The sequence below is a fragment of the Calypte anna genome, chromosome 1 (assembly GCF_003957555.1).
Source record: "Calypte anna isolate BGI_N300 chromosome 1, bCalAnn1_v1.p, whole genome shotgun sequence".
NCBI classification, from domain to species: Eukaryota; Metazoa; Chordata; class Aves; order Apodiformes; family Trochilidae; genus Calypte; species Calypte anna.
The window spans coordinates 189,033,102-189,054,922 of NC_044244.1; positions in this window are offsets into that span (position 1 = coordinate 189,033,102).

The window sequence follows — 21,821 nt, forward strand, 5'->3', positions numbered from 1 at the left end:
AATTTTCTATCCTTGTTCCATCCATAAGCCTCTGTCTGTTTTTACATTAAGTTTCTGGTCTCCTCTTAAACAGAAATGACACCTTGGCATGAAATCCCCTTCTTCCCAAGATGCAGAGAATTCTTCCACTCAGCACTGATAATGTGTGGGAGCAGAAGGGCTGCAGTTCCCCTCATGCCTTGGGAAATGCACTTAGGAATAAGGATTCCCACTGCAAACCCTATTATGCAAACTAAGGGCTCCCAAACCTCTGTTCTTGTGTGTGTCATCTTAGAAAGGAGTGCATGAAATGAGAAGACCAGAGAAAGCTGTTCCTGGGGCTCTGGGCTTTCATGTTGGCCAGTACAAGCCAGTATAGCTCCTTTGCATCTATTAAGAGTTGCCACAGTTTAGACCCATCCAAACACCAGCCCTTACCTTCCAACACCTCCACCACTTCTGGCCATCAAAACACTCTCCAAAAACAACAAAATGAAAACAACACTTCCCTGAATTAGGAAAAAGACTTTCCCCGACTTACTCCCTCTGTTAGTGGAAGGTTTAAAGAGGCTGATGTTAGTACATAAGTAAAGTAGAGTACCAGGGAGTTGGGCAATAATGCAGCTCAGAGCTATTTACCAAGTAGATTGGTTGATGTTAATGATTGTTAGATCAGCATGGAAGCAGCCTCTGGGGGTAAATAATAAACAATATTATCAGAGTTAGAGTGCAGGGAATATCAGATTCCACTGCTGACTGACAAAGTGAGAGACTGGGTTTTTTTCCTATTAAGAAACCAATTTATAGAGTTGTGAAGTTGCTATGTCTCTGTTTACTTGGAAATAATATATAGCTCTGATGTTCATTTGTTGTGTAAATATTTCTCAGTTACTTGATCTCCAAAAAGGCAGTTTGTGGTACTATTATGGTATGGGAAGGCTTAGTTGCTCATGAGCATTTGCTCACTTTGGTACTGTGAAATGAAATGTTGAGCTAAACCACATTATGAGAAAAAAAAGACTAATAATCACTAAGCCATGAAAACATGATTTCTTACTGAAAACAGTAAGAGAGTTTAATACTCAGAGGAAGAAAATTCTACTGAGGGATTTTGTTACTGTCAGTTGATTTTCAAGTGGAAAGACAGTCAAGGCCACATTCAAACCACCTAATAAAGGTGCTGAGTTTTGTTACAGCAACTGCTGCAGTAAGAAAGTTTAAAAAGCACCTGGTACCCTAGCAGGTGGCCAATCTACACTATTGTCCAAAAGTTCCAGGTCTTGGCTCCATATACAGTAGAGATTGAAAAATACTTCAGTGTCTTTGAGGCAAAGCACCCAAACAAGAGTTACCTTGTCTGCTTAGGCAGCTTGGGAACAGACAAAATACATCCCCAAGACCCTTTGCGGATGTTTGGCAATAAAAAATTGTTTCCATCATTATTGTGCAAATCTGTGTGGAAGGTGAGGTGTGTGGTAAATATAGGGCCTGGCTCTTGCTATTGACACCAAGTTATAAGAGGAGCAAAAACTGCTGAATTCAATGGATGAGAAACACATTCATGCATTGGACTCAGACTACCTCCTTCTGCCAACTAATGTGTCTGTGCAAAATTCTCTAAAGCAAATTCATACGTGGAAATGCCTTATCTTTGGAGTCTTCACCTTCTTGAGCATTCAGAAGTCTTGGCAATAATTTTGAATCCCTTCCACTTATGTCAGAAGTGAAAGGCTGCTTATTAATATTACAGTATAACTATCCTCAAGCACTTGAAAGAAATTTCAAGCATTTCTTAATGCGTGTAATAATGGGGTCCTGGAAATATACAGGACAGAAAGCTGTAAACAGGTGACCGCTGAAACTTTGAAGTCCTGGGAGCTAGTTTAGAAATTTCTCTACTAGCATGAGATGAATCACATCCACACAATAGAAGGAGCTTATGATGTTACATTCAGATTTATAGTTGCTTCAGTTAGGTCAGGTAAATCACCCCATTTCCACTCCTGTCATTCAATTAAGTTCTACAGATTCAGGGTTGTGTGAAACATTTCAAAGTTGAGAGCTCCACTGCCACCTTTTAAATTCCTGTCCATACTTTCAAATGCTCATTTGAATGATATTCGTAAAAATAGTTATACTATGAGAACAGCCAGCACAGGATCTTCAGTTATTTAAATCATGCTTGTAGCATTGGATAGAATTTACTTGATGTATGCAACTTATATTGGCCATTTTCAGAAAGAATTTCTCCTCCATCACTGCATAGTTTCCCAGCATTTATGACATGAAATATCCAGCTCAACAGTGCCTAGGCATTTTATTTCAACACACTGGATGGTGAAAACATAAGAATGCAATGACAGCCCAAATCCAGAGAAGTCCTGATAAAGCATCAGCATGTAAACATCTGTTCTGTTTTTATCAATATTCACTGTAATATAAATAAAATTGTAGGGGTTTGGAAGGGAGGCCATGATATAGTTTTAAAGAGAGATGTCTGGAAGTCAAGGAAAGTTTGTCCTTATCATAAATTATACATTCAGCCTGAGAATACTGAATATGTTCTGTCTTATTCATTTTGGGGCACTATTCATCACATTAAAAAAAAAAAATCAGATTTCTTTAAGTATTCCACTATTCCAGATGTGCTTTTCAGGCTTCTGGTTATAGATGGGAGAAAATATAGGATTAATAGTGTTGATTTCATTGACAATGGACTTGGCACAGGTTGATTCAAATTTCAGGGCTTGATTTTGCACTCATTTCCTATTGAGCTATTGGCTCTATTGCACTGTGTAGGTAAGGAGAGAAGGATCTGATCATAGGCATGGAAAGTTGCAGCATGGACTGCAGTAGGAGGGAGGTGGTTAAGATAAGCAATATATGCAAGTGTAGCATTAATGACACATCAGTATTGCCATAATGTGACAGAACCTGCAATCAGCATCCTCCAGTACAGCTAAAACTATAGTTTTAAACTTACTGATAATGCTGAGCAGGGGAGTAAGTCAGAACACAAGAACTGTGCTGTCAGTGCTGGTGCAAACAGAGCAAAAATTATGAGAAGCATTGTGGAGAATGTAAGTTCAAGGACTCCCTCCTTCCCAATTTCTGTTTCTCAGTTTTTGCCCAGGTTCCCAGTCAGCAGATGTAGCAAGTTCATCTCATAAGAGAGAGGAATTAAAAGATCAGTAGATCTTCCTGACAAGGAAGTTACACTACATCTACATACAGCATCTTTACATAATGTTGATTTGGAGGGATGAGATTTACCAGGAGCAAAACCATAGTATATCCTCATACTTTTACAGAAAGGCTGTATAAGCACTCATTAAGCCTATTTCATGCAGTGATATTTGTATTCTTCCTACAAAAAGAATTTCCCCTGGAAACTGAGTAGTCTTTCCCAGGCTTGCCTCTCAAATACACTGTTGACACAGCCACCAACACAGGGCATTGCCTTTGAACACCAATGCTGTTGTCCATTTTCACTTCATAGAACTTCATTCTGCAGCATTGTTCTGAGTCTGAGTGTGCTACCAGGAGCTTTGTCCTTCCAATAAACTTAAATCTGACACAATTTCTCTCTACTTCAAAAGGCCCATGGTACACTGCTTTAGCTGTAAATTCTGACTTTGAAGGAGCACTTGTTTCCAATCCCCTTTCTTTTTCATCTGCTTCAGCAGAACCTTTTATGAACAGAGCAAAGTCTCAATGACTAATTGTATTTTTGTGCAATATTCTGACTTTTGTGTTGCTGTGCAACCAATTATTCTGTAGCACCTGCTGCTGCAAGCCAGTAAATATTACCCAGTGTTCCTGATCCTACATGCTTTTTCAAAGAACTTTTCAAAGCTCTTTGAACATCACAAGTGGGTGACTTGCTAAGGTATTTTGTACCAAGAAGCTCACATTAAAGAACAGAAGAAAGAAAAAAAAAAGAAATAATCAGGCTTGTTTTGCTAACATGTGTGCTAAAGTCAAAAATTTGAATAGTTCTTCAGCACTTGCAGTGCAGCACTGGACTATATATATATATATATATATACATGACCATCTTCACTGTATTTTGCTGAAATTTTTCCACTGAGCTTTTAATACCAGGTTGTTGTTCCTTAACATCTGGTTCATATTTAATAGTAATTACTCATGTTGAAAAGAGCTTGGGGTTTGGGGTTTGGAGGGGACAGGAAAGGGTTTCAGTAGAGAAATGAGCTTTGCGCCATTCAAAGGGAATCCCATTCATGACAAATTACTTTCTGCTTTACCTTACTGAAACAGGGCTCAAAAAGACCTGTCTGGTATTTTTGTCCAGTAATTTAAAAAGCAGCTGAAGCAAGATTCAACTGCTTAAATTAAGGCATATAGCACTACTTTGGACCCACTAAGTTATTCAAACATCAGTATGGAAATGTCAGCCATGTCAGCAGGAAGACCCACGCCATTCTGGTTGGACAAAAGTATATCAGTATATAGTCATATTTGAAATATGTGGCTATAATGATTCAGCAGGAATTGTACAGACATTGCAACTTACCAGCAGTGATGAGAAAGATAGGTAGAGGTCATCTGGAAATGTTAAAACATGAGCCTTTAAACTAGCAGCAGTAGTACAAAAGTGATGTAATCACCACTGATAACCAAAATACTAAAGATGCAGTAGCTACAATGCAATTACCATTGGTAATTGGGATCTCTAGCTGCTAGAGGAGCTAAATGAGTTATCAATTTATTTGTCATTAAGAAGAAAATTTAATACAAAATGCTCTCATGTGCAGGAGACATTTGATTGACTTCTATCCTGTGCCAGATGAAGAACTATGTTTCTGAAACAAATCCCCCTCCTTGTATAAATGGATTTTGTCCCCCCATACTAAATGGAAATACATTTAATTACACCCCAAAGGAAGTCAATCCTTCCATTCTACAAATATTGAAAAGACACTTTAATTGAAATTCTTTATATTCCAGAAATATTTCCATCACTGATGTGACTCTTCTGGGGGCAGCAGGCAAATTTTATTTTCACCACATCTGGTGACAATAATAGTTGCAGAGCCATTATTACACAAAGCATACACTTGGGGTGATATTTACTAACAGAATGTAGATTTCTCTATTTTAACTGCTCTCTACAGGCTTCCTTTATAATCAGTGGGGAAAAATAAATATTTTTAGTTGTTATTTTTCTTATGCTTAAGTAGGCATTTAAAATAGGTCAAAAGAACTGCAACTTAGAAGGGCCAATTTCTCTACATCAGAAACACAGAACTCAAGGTTCAAGGTAGCTCACAAGCAAATGTCAGCACTGCAGATAGCTAGATGACATTAATTCAGTCCTGAGAATAAGAGACACAGATTAAAGTAATGCTTCTTAGCAGCAATTACCCATGTTATGAGGTATACTCAACTGTGGATTAAGAGAGAAACAAGTTTAATGTACCTTTGTCTTCAACCTCATAATAGTCCTGCTATTGCCACATTACTTCCACTGGGAAGTAATACACCAGTGGTGATAAACTGATATTTAATATGACAAATAACAAGAGCTGGTTATCAGTTTTGTAATGCCCTTATTAGCATATTTTTCAGCAGCACAGTTCATCATAAATGTCTAGTTAAATATTAGGAGAACAGCATCTGTCTTGTGTTGTAAAAAATGCAATAGAGAGGTTTACTTTGGTATGATAAAATGCATGGGTGTGGGAACATCACAAGGATCACACAGCAAGAAGAGGAATAGAAGAATGATGTGTTGATGTCACTTAGATTAGGAGGTCATCATTCCCTCAGCACATATCCATGCTTCTTTTCAGGATAACCAGACTGGGAAGCAAATGATAATAAGCAAAACTTGATGACTCGCGGGTGGAACAGGATGCAGAGATTAATTCCAGTTTCGAAGGGGAACAAAAAAAGAGTATCCAAAATCACCAACCTAAAATGAACTCAGAAGGCATGAAGAGAAATCGTCTGCTTGTCTTGTGTGTCACCATATGGAAACTCAGCCTGCCCACATACAAGTATCTGGGTGCTTCAAGGGGAACAGGCTAGTCAGACACACCTTTTGGTGTTCTATGTCTCAGTGGGGATGAATGAATGAAATAAGTTTTGGTTTAGAATATAATCATTTTCCCCTCTGTAAGGTCTCCTGCTGAGATCTGCTATGCTGTTGTTACAATGCTGCAGCATTACTTCTGACAAAGTACTTCTCTGTCTCCGTAAAAAAAACAAAAAAAAAAACAAACAAACAAAAACAAAAAAAACAAACAAACAAACAAAAAAAAAAAAAAAAAACAAAAAAAAACCAAAAAGCAAAACAGCTTCTCATCAGCCCAAATCTGCTGTTTTCTTTCCTGTCTGTAAATATACATGGGCAGGTATTATTTCACACTAATGTAAAACTCAAAGCTTCATGACCAGATTTTGGGAGGCATAGCTAAGAAAATATTCCTGTCCTGTTTAATTTTTAATTTCAGATTAGCAGCAGGACTATACTCACAATTACATTATTTCACTTGGGAGACAGGTAAGAGAAAAACTGACAATGACAAACTCTAGCCTAGGAAGCTCTGAATTATGAGACACAGGGTAGTTTACAGCTGGTTGTGTTCCAAAGCTTTGTGAATAAGCATTTTGAAACCTGGCACTCAGTTTAAGAAAGACAAATGAGTACTTGGGTATATTATTCATTCAAAAGTCATAGAGCTAAGCCCTTTGCTGGCATACATTGCCACAGCTCTACTTATTTCAAACAAGAGTTGATTTGGATCAGATGAACCTCCAGGTCATATTTTATAGCATGCTCAATTTTTTTAATAATTATTGTAGTTCTAAACAGGATTTCTCACTGCTCAGTTATTGTCAGCATCATACATGAAAACAAAAAGCCCTGCCACTAAGTATACCATACCTTCTAGCTGCAAAACAATGAATAATTATTTTCACGCTTTAAAGAAGATTAGATTTGATACTCCGTGTTGAGTTGTCACTGATAGCTGAGCAACTACATCTCCTGCACTCCTCAGGTGGACTCAACAATGATGTCTGTATTCAGTTTCCAGGTATTCCTTTCACCAGGGTGCTAGGTCATCAGGAACACTCTCTGAATGCAAAGCCCAAGTGGACAATTAAACTGGCTGTACAGAACTGGGTATGGTTTCCTATATGACCAGTTAAGAGGTGGCTGTAGGAGCCATCTGAAAAACTCATACATCCATTGTTCAGAACTACAGAAGTATTATTCATGCAGCACTCTGCACCTCCATTTGTTACTTCTGCCTTTAATTTACATATCATTACAATTCTTCCTTAGAAATAAAAAACTCTACATGGCTATAAGTACTGTGCTCCCATGTGATACACAGCAGGTTTTTTCTTGATCTGTCAATGATTTTATGGCTCATTCCCTTTCCTTTTGTATGACTATAGTAGTAACATACTGGGTGCTTGGGGAAGTCCTGTCTGTAGGTTGTTATTCTAACCATATGTGAGACAGAGAGGAAAAGGAAGGCAAAGGGAAAGGAGTGAAAAGGACAGAAACACAGGAAGGAGAAGAAAAATCAGAGGGAGGAGAGGAAGTGAGAAAGTAAGGCACATGGGCAACTACAACACATCTGACTGCACTGAGAAGTGAAATTGAGTGAATTGTAGATCAAAATACAAGCGAAGAGGTGGTTTCTTCATCCAGTTCTCCTCTATGGAAACCCTCATGGATAACAAACAAGCTTGTTTACCCCTAAAAGTTTTCTCTCTGATAAATACACCTCTTCTTTCTTTTTATTCAACAGGGTTTTTTCAGTGGCTTCATCTTGAACACATCCCCATCCTTCATCTCATTCTACCATGGTTTAATGTACTTGACCCTCTCCTTGATATAAAGCACATTTAGAATTATCTCACATGAGTCTGTTCTGTGCTGTCCAGTGTCATGATCTCTTCTGACTTCCTATGCCAAGCAGCCTTGGGCTAAATTTACACTTAGATGGAAGATCTTCTGAAAAACACATCTATACAAAAAAAAAACAAACAGTAGTTTTGGTAGCTCAGAACAAAAGGTTATTCTCTGAGTGTAGGCAATGTGCACCTTTACAGAAAGGTCCTATAGCATTTGCTATAGGATTACGAAAGGCCAGACCATTTTAAAACAGATTAGGAGATTCTTCAGTAGGGAGTCTACACCCTGTCATATTTTACGGCCCTGGCCCATTCACAGCGATAAATCCTGTCTCATTCAAATGTAAAATATAAACATAAAGCGGTGGGTGGTTTTTGACAAGTATAAAATGGTCCTTGTTCAGCAAGCAACCTATAAAACATCCTATGAGTCCAAAATCAGGCTGTATTTTTAACCATGAACATCTATGAATGTTTGTAAATTTGGTTCTCCCATCCTGAGGATATGACCAGCAAAATATGTATTATGGGAGTGATTGGTTGATCCTAACTGTTAAATAAATGAAATCTGTTCTTTTATGAGGTTGTAGAAACCTAATATAATAATGGCTATGGAAGACAGCTCAGTAAAAACTGATTTATCCCTGTGGATTATTATATTTTCCCATACATCTCATGTAGATCTGGAGCCATCCTTTCCCATAGGACCTCAGGGGAATTTGGGTTCGAAGAGACCCTAGAAGGTCTCTAGTCCAACTTTTTACCCAAAGCATGTTCAGGTCTGTGGTCACACCAGGTTGTGCAGGTTTTTATCCAGTCTGGTCTTAGAAACAACCTCTCTGGGCAACCTGTGAATCTCTCTTTTCCACATATGCCTGCTGTCTCTCATCCTCCAACCATGCATCATTTCCTTAGCTAAGGCTTTTCATTTGGTTTTTGTGTTGTCATAGATATGCCTTAATCTTTAAATTGTATTTATGAACCTTAATGCCCATAAAAATCCTGGTGATACTAATGAGATTATGCCCAAGTGCAAAAGCATCCATACCAGTTCTATTGCAGGACTGCAGACTTTGCAGACTTTTTCTGAAAGCAAAGCAAACCAAGTATCAAGTAAAAAGAAAAAAAAAAAAAAAAAACAAGAAAAAAAATTTGAGACTAATAATAAGATATTTTATATAAGAAATTTAAAGAAAATATTTCATGTTTAAGTAAGACATTTTCTGTAGATATCATTTGCTGAAATAAAAATAAATAATTAAAAACCAAAACAAAACACACACAAAAAATCTTCTGTTAGATATATAATTTAACAAAGCTGGTTATGTAAAAGAAACTGGAACAGCAGGTGACTAAAAGAGTCCAAGTTGAATCTTGAGGGGCTTTATGCAGTAGTGATCTACCTAGAACTATATGAAATTTTCTATCACCTTAGCAAAATGACATATCAGCACACTAGCTTATCCCATTCATTTGAAGACAGAGATAGGCAAATAAATGAAAACAAGATTGGAAACTGTGACATAAAAATAGAGAAAACAGTATACTGCAAGATAAAAGGAGCCTGAAGGGGGATGATAAAACAGTTTAAATACCCTGAAGGAAGTAATATCAAGGAATGAAAAGAATTATTCACACTATGTAGGAAAGCTAAACCAACTTGAGTCTACCAGGACCTGCAAATTTAAAAAAATAAAATACTTGGGCAAGACAATATGAACATTTTAGGAGAATAACAGTGCATAACTGGTGCTCCATCAGGGAGAATGTCACATTCCTCAAGTTTCTGGAGACCTTTGCTCTCTTGCTGATCAGCCAGTTGGGTCCTGGCCCTTTATCAGCTGTCTCCTTTCTTAGTGGCAGGGCTCACCCAGTACAGTTCCTTGCCAGGCAAGTTGACTGCCTTGGTTGGCTCCTCTACCCAGCAATATCAGGGATAATTAGAGACCATCCATGGCTCATCTATAACAGAAACATCTGTGGGAGCCAGACTGCTTCATAGAAGGTTACTTGGAAAATACTGGAGGTTGTCACACAACTCCACATGAAGAGTGGCCCAAAGCATCAGTGTGGTCAGTGGTGGAACTCCATAAGCTGCACCTGCATTAGCAAGTAGTGATGACCTCTGGGAGTGAATCAGCAGAACAAAAGCCCTCTCACTGAGGATGCTATGCTCAGACCACATCTAATTCAGAATGTTTCTTTCAGATGACATCTCATATAGTCCTATCTCCTGCAAGTTCACTACCATTTAGAATGGGCGAGCTGTTCTGCTGCAGTAGCTCTTCCAATCTTGCTTCATCTGAGGCAGTTCTAATTTAGGTGCTCTGAGACCACTCTGAACCAAAGCAGAGAATTATAGAAAGACAGAACCATTGAACCACTTAAGCTGGAAAAGACCTCTAAGATCATCAAGTTTAGCTGTCACTAAATCATGTCCTGAAGTGCAATGTCTACATTTTTTTTAAACATTTCCAGCAATGGTGACTTCACCACTACCCTGGGCAGCCTGTTCCAATGCCTGATCACTCTTTCAGTAAAGAATTTCTCCTAATATCCATTCTGAACCTCACCTGGCACAATTTGAGGCCATTTCCTCTTGTCCCATCACCAGTTATGTGAAAGAAGAGACAAGCACCTATCTCTCTACAACCTCCTTTCAAGAGGGATGGTTGGGAGATTCACTTCAAACCTACATGCTTGATCCAAATTAAAATGCTAATGGAGATAAATCCAATTGTTAAGAGTTTGCAGGCAATTATCTTAGCCCTCTTCAGGTGGGTCAGAAAATTCTGGGCTTCCTTCCCAGAAGCTTTTTTTTTCTGCATTTCTACGTTTGTGCTACTCACCCTCACACTTCCAGTTTCTGCAGGGAAATACATCAAATATTTTTTTAAAATCCTATTTTGTAGAACTCAAAAATTTTTTTTTCATTGGAAATGGCCATCTGTGTATATCACATCTAAACAATAAGCTTGCTTTTCTCTGACACCTTCTCCAAGGCCAAGACCCCCAAGAACCTGGCCCAAAGACCTCCTGAGATTCAGAGGCCCCAAGAAGGAAAATATTGTTTTGGACTATCCACAGAACAAAGCACAGAGACAGTAATCAGTCTACAATAGAACACAGTACCTACTTGAGGTTGAGGTACTATTTCTGGAGAGGTAATGATGCCTCTTCAAATGCACTAATACTCTGTGCCACTACAACTCTCCAATACGGTTCAGGATTAAAACAGAGCAATCATACATGGGAAAGAAAAATCCACATATATTACAATTAGATGAAAAAAATGTCCTTTTCAAAGCTCAGCACCACAGATCATCTTCAACTGTAAATCCATTGTATTAGTTATGATGACTCTATGTAGGCCAGAATCCGTTGAAATAATAAAGGACATGACAGCATAACCAAAAAATAAAAGAAAATGAAGGTAGGCATTGTCTTCATTATTCCTTTATATTGCAATAACTTCTGTGGGATAAATCAAGTGGATTTTACAAGCTGTGTGTTACAGTACAGATTCATTTTTCATAGCTTTCATACACATTTTTCTGCATTAAGCAAACAACTGCCAAGTAAAGGCTAAACTGTGCTTTTGGAGTCAAGCCATCCCTCAAGCAGTTTCACATGAATCACATTGTGTTTATTGGTAGCCTCAGACAAACAAGCAGTAGCCCTGACTAATGAGAACAAACATAATAAAATAGTTATGGCTCATTGCTACTGGAAAAGAGGGCAGAGGTAGCAGAACCACATTCCTGCTCATTCTGATCTTACACTGATGCTTCTGTCACTGCCAGATAGGACAGACATTCTTTCCCAAATTATTTTCTAAGGAAGGAGCACCTGACCAAAAGCAAGTAAATTAGGTATGACCCAGGTTAGCTGGATTTAATTCCCTGCCTTGATGAAGACTTCCCACATGAATCAGACAAGTAATTTTTCTCTCTCTGTTCCCAAGCTCTATGTATGGAAATACTTATTCCAGAAAGTATTAAGAAAATGTTTGTTGCATATTACAGGAGACTATGGCAAGAAGAGCCAGACAGTTCATGATCTTTCCCATGTGGAACAAGTCTAATTGTTTTGAGAGCAGCTATATACAAGCATGCTAACACTGTTATAATATAAGACCCCGATTCATTACTGTAGTTATCTTCCCAGGAACACATGGAAAAGATTATACCCGAGTAATATTTCATAATATTTTTCTTTAGAGCTTGAGAAATCACTGGGATGTTGAAATACAAGTGCCATCGTTCGTTTCCCAAATCAAGACAGAATGCACTGGATTTGGTGCAGCAGCACCACCTGTTGGTAAATGTCTTTACCTAAAAAGTAAATAGAAAATTATCAAAGTGGACCATGACATGAAATGTTACTATATAATTTGAAAACTTTATCTTCAAGTGTATCATTTTACTGTCAAGACCCATATATTAAACTAGGACCTTCATCAAGGGGTACCTGTATTACTAGTGTTGTAGAAATATTCTTCAATATGAATCATTCTTTTACTACAGGCAACATTTTCTTAAACCAGAATTTCACCTTTTCTACACACAGCAATTTTGCAGCAGCAAAGGATGCCTAATTTGCACAGAAGCTTCAGATCAAAATCCGGGTGGTTCTTCAAAGTGAGTATATGCAGAGAAGAGTGATCCTGGAAGAGGCAAAGCCATCGTAAGTGGCAAACAGTTTATCAAGCTGTCAGCAGTGTCATTTCTGGCTGTGAAATCTGAAAGAGCAGCAAATTTAAGGTTAACAAGTGATCATTACTTTAGGAAGGGTGGCATTCACATAACTGTGAAAACAGGGAAATCTCACCAGCTCTTACTGATGAGACTGTTTTTCCAATGTGGAATAGTAACTCAAATTACTAGAAGATTGTAGGGAAAATACACATCTTATCACCTTAAGCTCAGAAACAGGCTGTAGTGTGCAGATAAATATTTTGCACACTGTTATACTTCTCTGTGGGGATGTTAAGCAGGGATTGTGGCACACTGTAATAAAGGGGAATGACATGGAAAGGAAACTACCATCAACAGCAGAGATCTGAGCATTATTCTGTGGGAAAAAAAAAAGAAACACCAGACAATTTCACCAAGTAAAATCAAAATTAAGGAAATCTATTGTCAATGAATCTCACGTCTTCACATTTTACACTGTGACAGCACTTCTGGACCAAGAACACATCCTCAGCCATGTGCTGATGTGCTTACATCATGTAGCACACAAATGCCCATTGCTCAGAAGCTCTGCTGTGTTTTTGCTGCAGGGTATTGTTCTTGTTTAGTGCTGAGACCATCCTTAGACAGACCAAGCCATCATATCACTTGTTCTCCAGCCAAAGAGCCACTCAGAAATGCTGTTCAAAAGCCCTGTGGTCTTCTACTGCCAGCACAAGCTCAGTGTGCAATGCACCTGCACCCACTGAGATCTGTTCTTTATCCACAAGTGCTGGAAGACAAGGATGTCTATGTCTTACAATAAAATATTGATACTTTGTTTTAGACCTCTAGCAATGGATTACCTGCTCATTTTCATGCAATAACTCATTATTTTTACTATGGATTTAGGCTTAGACAGTTTGTCACACAACAGTTTGCATCCTACTTTGGAGAGCTGTGAGTCCAGCCAGGCAGTTTACATTACAAATACCTTGTTTTTGCCAGTCCTGCTTCTGATTACTCACACCTGACAACATGATCAGTGTCAGCAGTTTCAGTGCTCAGTTTCTCGTACTGGTTATGTATGATCAATCACACAGCTTTCCTCATTCTTAAAATTTCATCACTGACTGACATATCCATTTATTTACACGTAAGTAGACACAAGCTACAGATTTAACTTCTGTCAGAGCTACAAGGATAAAGGGAAATAGAGCTGTGTGGACGAGAAGCAGCAGCTGGGTCTCCTCAGTGCTCACTTGGTCTCTCACTGCCAGCAAATGAGGAAAATTTCAAAGGGGTCCCTGGAGGACACTCTACAGAACGTGGTCTTTTCCACTTTTTACTGAAACAGGGTTTTCACTTCATTTCAACCCTCCACAGAGGGTTTGCACACTGTAGCCTCTTTGGAAGAAAGCAGTGTTCACTGCTCTGCAGATGGAAGCATTACCTGCAAATAACTGCACTGACATTTTCTTCTTTGCCCTTTCTCTCCTGCCACAACCACATTAACAAGTCAGCAAAAGCAGGAAATGCAGATCAAGATGTTTCAGATGACTAATAGAGTTCAGATACCCCAATTAATTTGCTGTCCAACATAAAGCATCTTAAAAGAACCTCAATTTTTCAGCAAGTAGTCATTCAGCATTATATGAAGATAAAATAACATTCAATAACCTCAAAGGAGATGCCAAGTACCAATTTAAAGCAAATGAGAACATCTTTGGGTTTCATTAGGACTTCTCACAGACTTGGAGATAAATTATATATTACTTCTAAAATATTCACTTGTGTCTATGTAGAAATTACGCTTTTATCCCCTGCATATTTGAAAGGGCACTGTGCACTTCTGTCCTATGCTGAATTTAACTCTATATTTGCAAAGCATTTTTTAATAACGTGGTCCTTCTTTTTCCTATACTGCAAATAAACAGGGTAGTGTATTGCTTGTTACAGTACTGACAGGACACCAGAATACTCCACTTATAGCATCTTTTCCTTTGCATCATCTTCCACCAACTGTCTGTGATTTCATATAATTGTTTGGGTTCCCCAAAACAAGCGGGTTTTTTCTCCTTCTTTGAGATGAAACAGTTAAAACTGGTAAGCATTATGGTACCAAATTCTAAATATAATCCTAGGAAGTCTATTATTTGTTACACAAATATTTTCATTGAATAAGTTCATTTTGGGATAGACCTCACCTCTCCTAAACAGAGTCAGAAAAACAAAAAGCAGATTTCGGCAAAACTACCTGGGGGCTGTTCAAATGCCTAGGTTTTAGGATGTAATCCACAGTCAATTTTATCTCTGGCATCTTTTCAACACCTACTTTTTTGACTGACAGGCAACTTACCTGCCAATATGCTTTCCCTTCATACGTACAAAACAGATGTCTGAACTTTGTAATAATTGCAATAACTTGGCATGTTTTCTACATAGTACATATATATTGTCCTTTCAACCATGTTTCTCACATCTGCATTCAAGTATATATATTCTGTATCTGTATTGATATCTATATCTAGCCACTATTAGAATTTCCTGCCATATTTTCCCGTGTTCTGAATCAGCTCATTCAGTGTCTTTATTACTTTAATTGTGACCTCACTAGCAGTTCCACACATACTGCTGTATTCCTATGCCCCAAACAATTTTATATTTATACTGTGAAGAACTGGAAATGGGGAGAAAAGCACAGGTGAAACAATGCTCTCTTGTTGCAGTATTGGTTGAATATGCTGCTCTGTCAGAAGGTTGGCAAGAAGAGATTGTGAAAGATGAAATCAATCTAAAAAGCTGATAATTTTAAGACCAAAATGCAAAATCATGAGTGCAACGGCTTACTCTGGGACTCTTCCTTTTTCTTTGCTTTCCTGCATAGTTCCAACAGCTGCTGCCTGCTTGATGTATAAGCCAGGCAGTGAGAATGATGATCTCTTGAACTGCTGTTTCAGTTTACTGATAAATAGATCAAACACAGAAAGCTTTCTTTTTCTACCTTATTTTATTGTGGGGACTCTTCCTAATCTCACATTAAAAGCCTGCTCCCTCCTTTTTCAAACTGTCCACCAAGTTAAAAAACAAGCAAACAAACAAAACCCAAACCCTACAACCACAGTTACCATACAACTATAGTTTCTATAGAAACTATCCCTAAAATACAGGACAATTTCTTCAAGAAGTATGCTGACAAGTACAGAGTGTCAGCAAAGTGATACAATGGTTAAGAGCGAAATGAAGAATCAGCTGTGCTCCAGAGACTGAATTTCTCACAAGTTTCCTGCAGTGAAAGTTTCTCTGCTGAAAGAGGAATGGCTGTTTTAATAGGGAACTGACTTACCAGTGGACCACACTAAACATCACAAGTCCATCAGAAAACAAAGAAAACAGAGAATTAAAACTTAGGCCTTTGTGTCTTCAAGTTGCTTCTTCAAAACAGCATCAGTTCCAGCCAATGGGAAATGTTTTCTGCATTCCTGTTCATATCTGTGAAAGAATGACAGAATTTCTCTGGATAGAAATAGTGTTATCTGCTCTTATCATGGTACTGACATCTTCCAGTCTTGCAATACTGTGAGAAAAATAAATCTCTTGTCATTTCAGCCCATAAACGGCTCCCTTCGGCATTCAAAAGTCTGTAGAAACCATAATTACAATTGCAAAAAACCAGACAAAACCCAAGTAAGAGATCCCACATGCGTTCCCGACACATGACATCTCAGGCATAAGTGCAGACACTTTTCTACTCAAAGATGCTGCCAAATTAAAAAAAATGTCAATGCTATTTGTTCCTGCTACTGAAAAAAAATACGTTTTCTGAACTGCACTTCAAAATTACTTTGTATTGAAAATGCCTCCTGAACACAATTCAGAGATGTTACAGGAGAATTCTACTACCACCTTCTGGCTGACAGAAACATTTTGCACTTAGTTAACCAGCATACACTGAGTTTGTAATGCACCATTTTTTCAGTCGGTACTCTTCACACATTACTGCCCCACATTCTTTAACACACAAATAGGAAATACACAACAACAAAAAATTAAACCTTCATTTTACAAACTTTTCTGGAACAAAATAAAATAAATAAATAAAAAGCAAAAAAAGCCTAAGTATTTAATTCCTTTTTAAAAAAAAAAAAAAAAAAAAAAAAAAGAGGTTTGAAAATCATTGTTCTATAATTAAGAATGTTTAAATGTTTCATAATTGAAAGGAAAATTTGGACACAGATCTAAGCGGGGATTTTTCCCCTTCTTATCCCTCCCAAAAAAGTGTTATGGTTCAATCCACCTTAATGAAACAAGTTATGAATGAACAGAGAAATCTATTGTTTGCATTGCTAAAAACTGTAATTCACAAAAGGTGCAATCTTGTAAAGTCTTTTGCATACATAATTGAGTCCTACTGACATCAGAGAACTAGAAACAAAGATGATGAATATGCTGAAAGAATGCTTTACTGCAATGCAGTTGCAGTAATTTGAACTTTAAAAGAAGAGCATAGTCTAGACCGTAGCCTTGTTAGCTGTGTTATGGCCTTTTCTACTGTTGCCACAACTTATTTTTAAAACTTCAGGAGTGCAGTAACAAAATCTGCACTTCTTTATTTTGTGCTTTTTTTTTTAAAGCAACTATCTAGCCTTTAGCTGAAGAAAAGCCTGAGGTCAGAAAGTTAAAGGTTCAGAAACATGATGAGAAGGAAAAAGAACTTAATTTTTAAATATTTTAACTAAACTTTTTTTAAAAAACAATGCCTGATTTTGGACAGGAATGAGTTTAGCAATGCCGACCGAGTGCAATCACATGAACAAAGACTACAGGAGTAAAGATCAGATAATTTTCATAACCAAGACCCAGTTGTTTCTTCTCACATGTTGCTGCTGTTGCTGAAACAGGAGGACAGAACTGCCCCTCACCATACAAAAGAACCAGATTAAGTTGTTAGTTCCTTCCAGAATAAAAGGTAAAAAGACAAAAACCTGGAGATGGGTCAAATGTAATCTCAAACAACCAGTCTGGAAAATATCCACCAAATTAAAGTGAACATGTTACTACCCTGTAACTTTTAAGCAAGTAATCTGTATTTAGTTTCTCTTCTCCCACCAGTATTCATGTGATCCATCAACTTTATTTTCAGATTCCTCTGAGTCATAGCATTAGTACACTACATGTACCTACATGAATTAGCTGAGTATTTTCTCTCATCCAGGGAGCTGAATTTTTCAGATTTCATCATAGCATTTATGTTTGTTTATTTATTCAAAGGTTCTGTTGTATTTCATCCTCATTTCAGGTGCAGGAAGAATGGAGATCATTATAACACATAAATTGCTGCAAGTTATTACAAAGTACCACTCTGCAGAATGGCTGTACACATTGCTGCTCTCTGCAGCTACATCAAAGGCATAGAAAAACTTAAATGGGGAGGCATTAAAGTATTATTTGGACTTTGCCCATATCCTATTGAACTTGATAATGTAATTTTCAGTCACCTTATCAGGACCTGAAAGCAGACTTCTCAAAACTGATTAAAAATTATCATGATTTCTAAATTTCAAAGGCCCCTTGAGAATCCAGCTGTAAGTGACTAAGCCTCTCTCAAATTGAAATGCAGGCATCAGGTTACTTAGGTGACACCTTTGAAAAATCCTGCCTTAAATGAATTTTTACCATTACACATCAAGTCTATGCTACAGTCAGATATCAAAGGCAGGTGGTGAGCCTTAATGAAGCATCCACTCCAATTTAGCAGTAAGCACGCAGGTGGTTATTACAAGTGGGTGCTGTTTAATCCCTCTTACCTCCTGGGAATAACTAGCATTTCAAAAATGGTAACAACAACAATCACAGAACAAGAAAAAGAATTCTAAGAAGCCAGGCATTCTGCTTCTCCCTAAGATGTGACATTTTTAGATGTTCTGCCCATCAAATCTGAGCAACTGGACCGTTTCTTGCAAGCTCTGCAGGCTTTTGACTCAGCTTTTCAGGGATTTGTATTTTTATTTTAAACCTCTACTAAGCTTCCTAAAGAATGATTTAATTTTTTCACATTTTGATATTTCCAGTTCTGAAACAGAGCTACCTGCCTTGACTCTGAGTCCCCAGATTCCCTTTAAATTTCAAGGGTTGCCTCTCTGTTCTAAGAAAGCTGAGGGATCCCAAAATACCCTATGCCACTGACAAGGAGCCAGAACACTCAGGTGCCATACACACTGCAGCCCTACTCTGGACCTGAGGTTTGGCAATCTTCCCCACACCCTGTCAGTTTTATTCAAAACTGGTTAAATTTGGGTTTGTGTTTTTTGGTTTTTTTTGTTTGGTTTGGTTTTTTTTTTGCCATTCTAGGATTACCAGTTCTGCACAAACGAAATCTTGGCTTGCAGAGAGTAGGACCCAAGGCTTCTCACCGAACTAGAAAGTCAGCAGATTCTGCATTTCAAGAAGTGAACTAAAACATGCTGGTTTTCCACAGGTTCAGCTGAACATGAGGAAAAAAATGGGAGTGACAGGGTACTAGAAGAGGCTGCCCAGAGAGGCTGTGGAGTCTCCTCTGGAGATACGGAAAACCCACCTGGATGCAACCCTGTGCCACTTGCTCTAGGTGAACCTGTTTTCACAGAGGAGATGGACCAGATGATCCCCAGAGGTCCTTTCCAATACCTACCATTCTGTGATCCTATGACAGAGTTATCTCCAGGGGAGCAAACGTTTTTCTGAGTCCTTAAGACCACAGGATGGTCGGTAGCTCTGCACTCTGGAAGGAAACACACATCCCTGGTTGTACAAGTTTCATCTGTCCCACTAGCCAGTTTTAAAAAGTGAAGACAACATTGTCACAATCCATGTGTTGCTTTGACACTTCAAGTTTTCTGGTTCAGATTGTGGCTAATTAATCTCAAACTAAAAAATTATTTTCTTTGAAAGAAATAAAACTCCTTCAGCACAGGAGAAACTCATTTTCGAAGTCTAACCATCCAATTTGACCCCCTGACTAACAAGATACAGGAATTTCCTAGTGCAATTCCTCCTTCTAATGTACAATCTGTGCTTCAAAGACACCCTTTTTATGTATATGTGTGTGTATATACATATACACACACGCACATAAAACCAATAGATACCATACAAAACCAATCTTCATTCTAAAACTTCCAGTGATGGAATGATAACACCCTCAATCATCAGCACACCCTAGAATGTGATTTCAGGATTGCAGGTATGTGCCTTCCATTTCCAGGTACTGATTCTTCTTATGTGTCTTCAGTGACCCTCTATAATTTTATGATCTTTTGAGGTCCCTTTCAACCCCTAACATTCTGTGGCTGTGTATCAAACCCAGCAGTTTTCCATGGGTTTATGATCAAGTTTAAACTTCTCTAGAATTACTTGAAAATTCGCCCTGATCAGAACATTTCCAGACATTTTATATTCATGAATAATTAGCAAAATAGGCTGTGTTCTTACCACCAGCACGACAACCACCCAGAGAACATTTCTCACCAACTTCTTAAGTCTATCCATATGCATACTGACATACAGATGTCTGGAACAGCAATACATTCTCTGTGTGTCTGTTCATGGTAAAACACTGCTTCCAATTTTTTTTTAAGAATAGAACTTCTAAGATCAGAAAAATAGAGCACGGGTAAACCATAAAAAAAGACAAGTTTTTATTAATACTTGACTCTTTGCTAATTCTCAGGCAAGACAAAATACAAATATCCTGTTGTTAAAGACATCATAGAATTTCACTTGTCTAACACTCTGGAAGATTTTGCAATTAAAAATAAAGGACAAAACTCATTGAAACTTATCTATGTACTTTTACTGTTTTCAGCGACAGACCCAAAATTGAGTTACCAGCCATCAAGAGTTATTCTGTGTAACTCAATCTCTGTTAAAAACAGAAGTTTCTACACAAAATATACAGGAATAAACAAAGCTTGAAAGTCTATTTTTATCCACATGACTATTTGAACAAGTTACTCTCTAAATTTTCAAAACTGGGCTGAAAAATCTTTTATGCCTCCATATAAAGCATGGAAACTGCATTTTTGAAGCTGTGTAGACTTCTATGAGATGATTGGTGACTGTATTCTATAAAGTGATATTTTGGACTGACAGAATACATGTCATTTCACTTTATTACAAACCAGTATTTCCTTGTACGCTGTTCTGTGACACAAAAAACTCATTCCATTTAACATCATGTACAAAGAAGACAGCTATAGCTAAGTAACCTTCTGAGAATTGGTATGTGTTTTTAACAGCAGTTTCCAGATCATTCATTTTTTTTAGTCTCCATCACTACAGAACTTTGAACTATGAAATAAATACATTTAAATACATAAATACATTCTCAATGGAATTGCTCCTGGAAGACATGAAGGCATGTCTCCATGTCAGTGACATAGTAATACTTTTCTGGAAATTATATGGATTTTGAATTTTATTTTTTTCCATATTTGAACCACCTTCCATTACGAAGGTCATAGGAATGTTAGTGTTTAATCTATAGATCACTTTATATACACAAATATTCTCAGATCAGAAATTGGTTGGCTCCTCCTATAATGAAAGCATACTTGCTTACTGCAGATGAGGTGCAACCAAAGACACAAGAAGAAAGCACAAACTATTTGTGGATAAAAACAACTTTTTTTTCTTACATGGTACTTGACAGCAAGTAAGGTGACTTTCAAGTTTTATGAAAAATTACAATCTCGTAAAATATCCAGCAAACAGAAATAACTTAAAATTCTTTCTGTACAAACCGGGAAGCACAGAACATATTCTTATTTCTCCCCTTTCTTTCCAAACTGTTACTACCACGTGTTTATATGTTAAAATGCTCCTGGAAAATAGTAAAGGAATGTTTCTTTTAGCTTGAAACTAAGCAGCTTATCCTCCCAGTCTTAAAACAGGCCTCAGTGGGAGCTTCAGATCAGAAGCAAGTACTTGGTACTTGATGTAGCAAGCATGTGCTCCATGAATATGTGTATCTCTATGAAAGAAATCCAGGTAATAAAGCAGAGCACATTTCACATAAACCTCCAGGTTTGCAGACATTTGGGGATAAAATGGAAGCAGTCTCATTATTCTTTTTGCAACCTTAAACTTCCTTTTAAGAAGCACTTCTAGGGATCACTTAAACTCCTCATTCCATGCAAATCTGCTTCTGTATTTGTTGTATGCCACACGAACACCTAAGCATTTCTCTTTTAAACCGTACAGATGCTTAATTATGAAAAATCAATTTGTATTTGC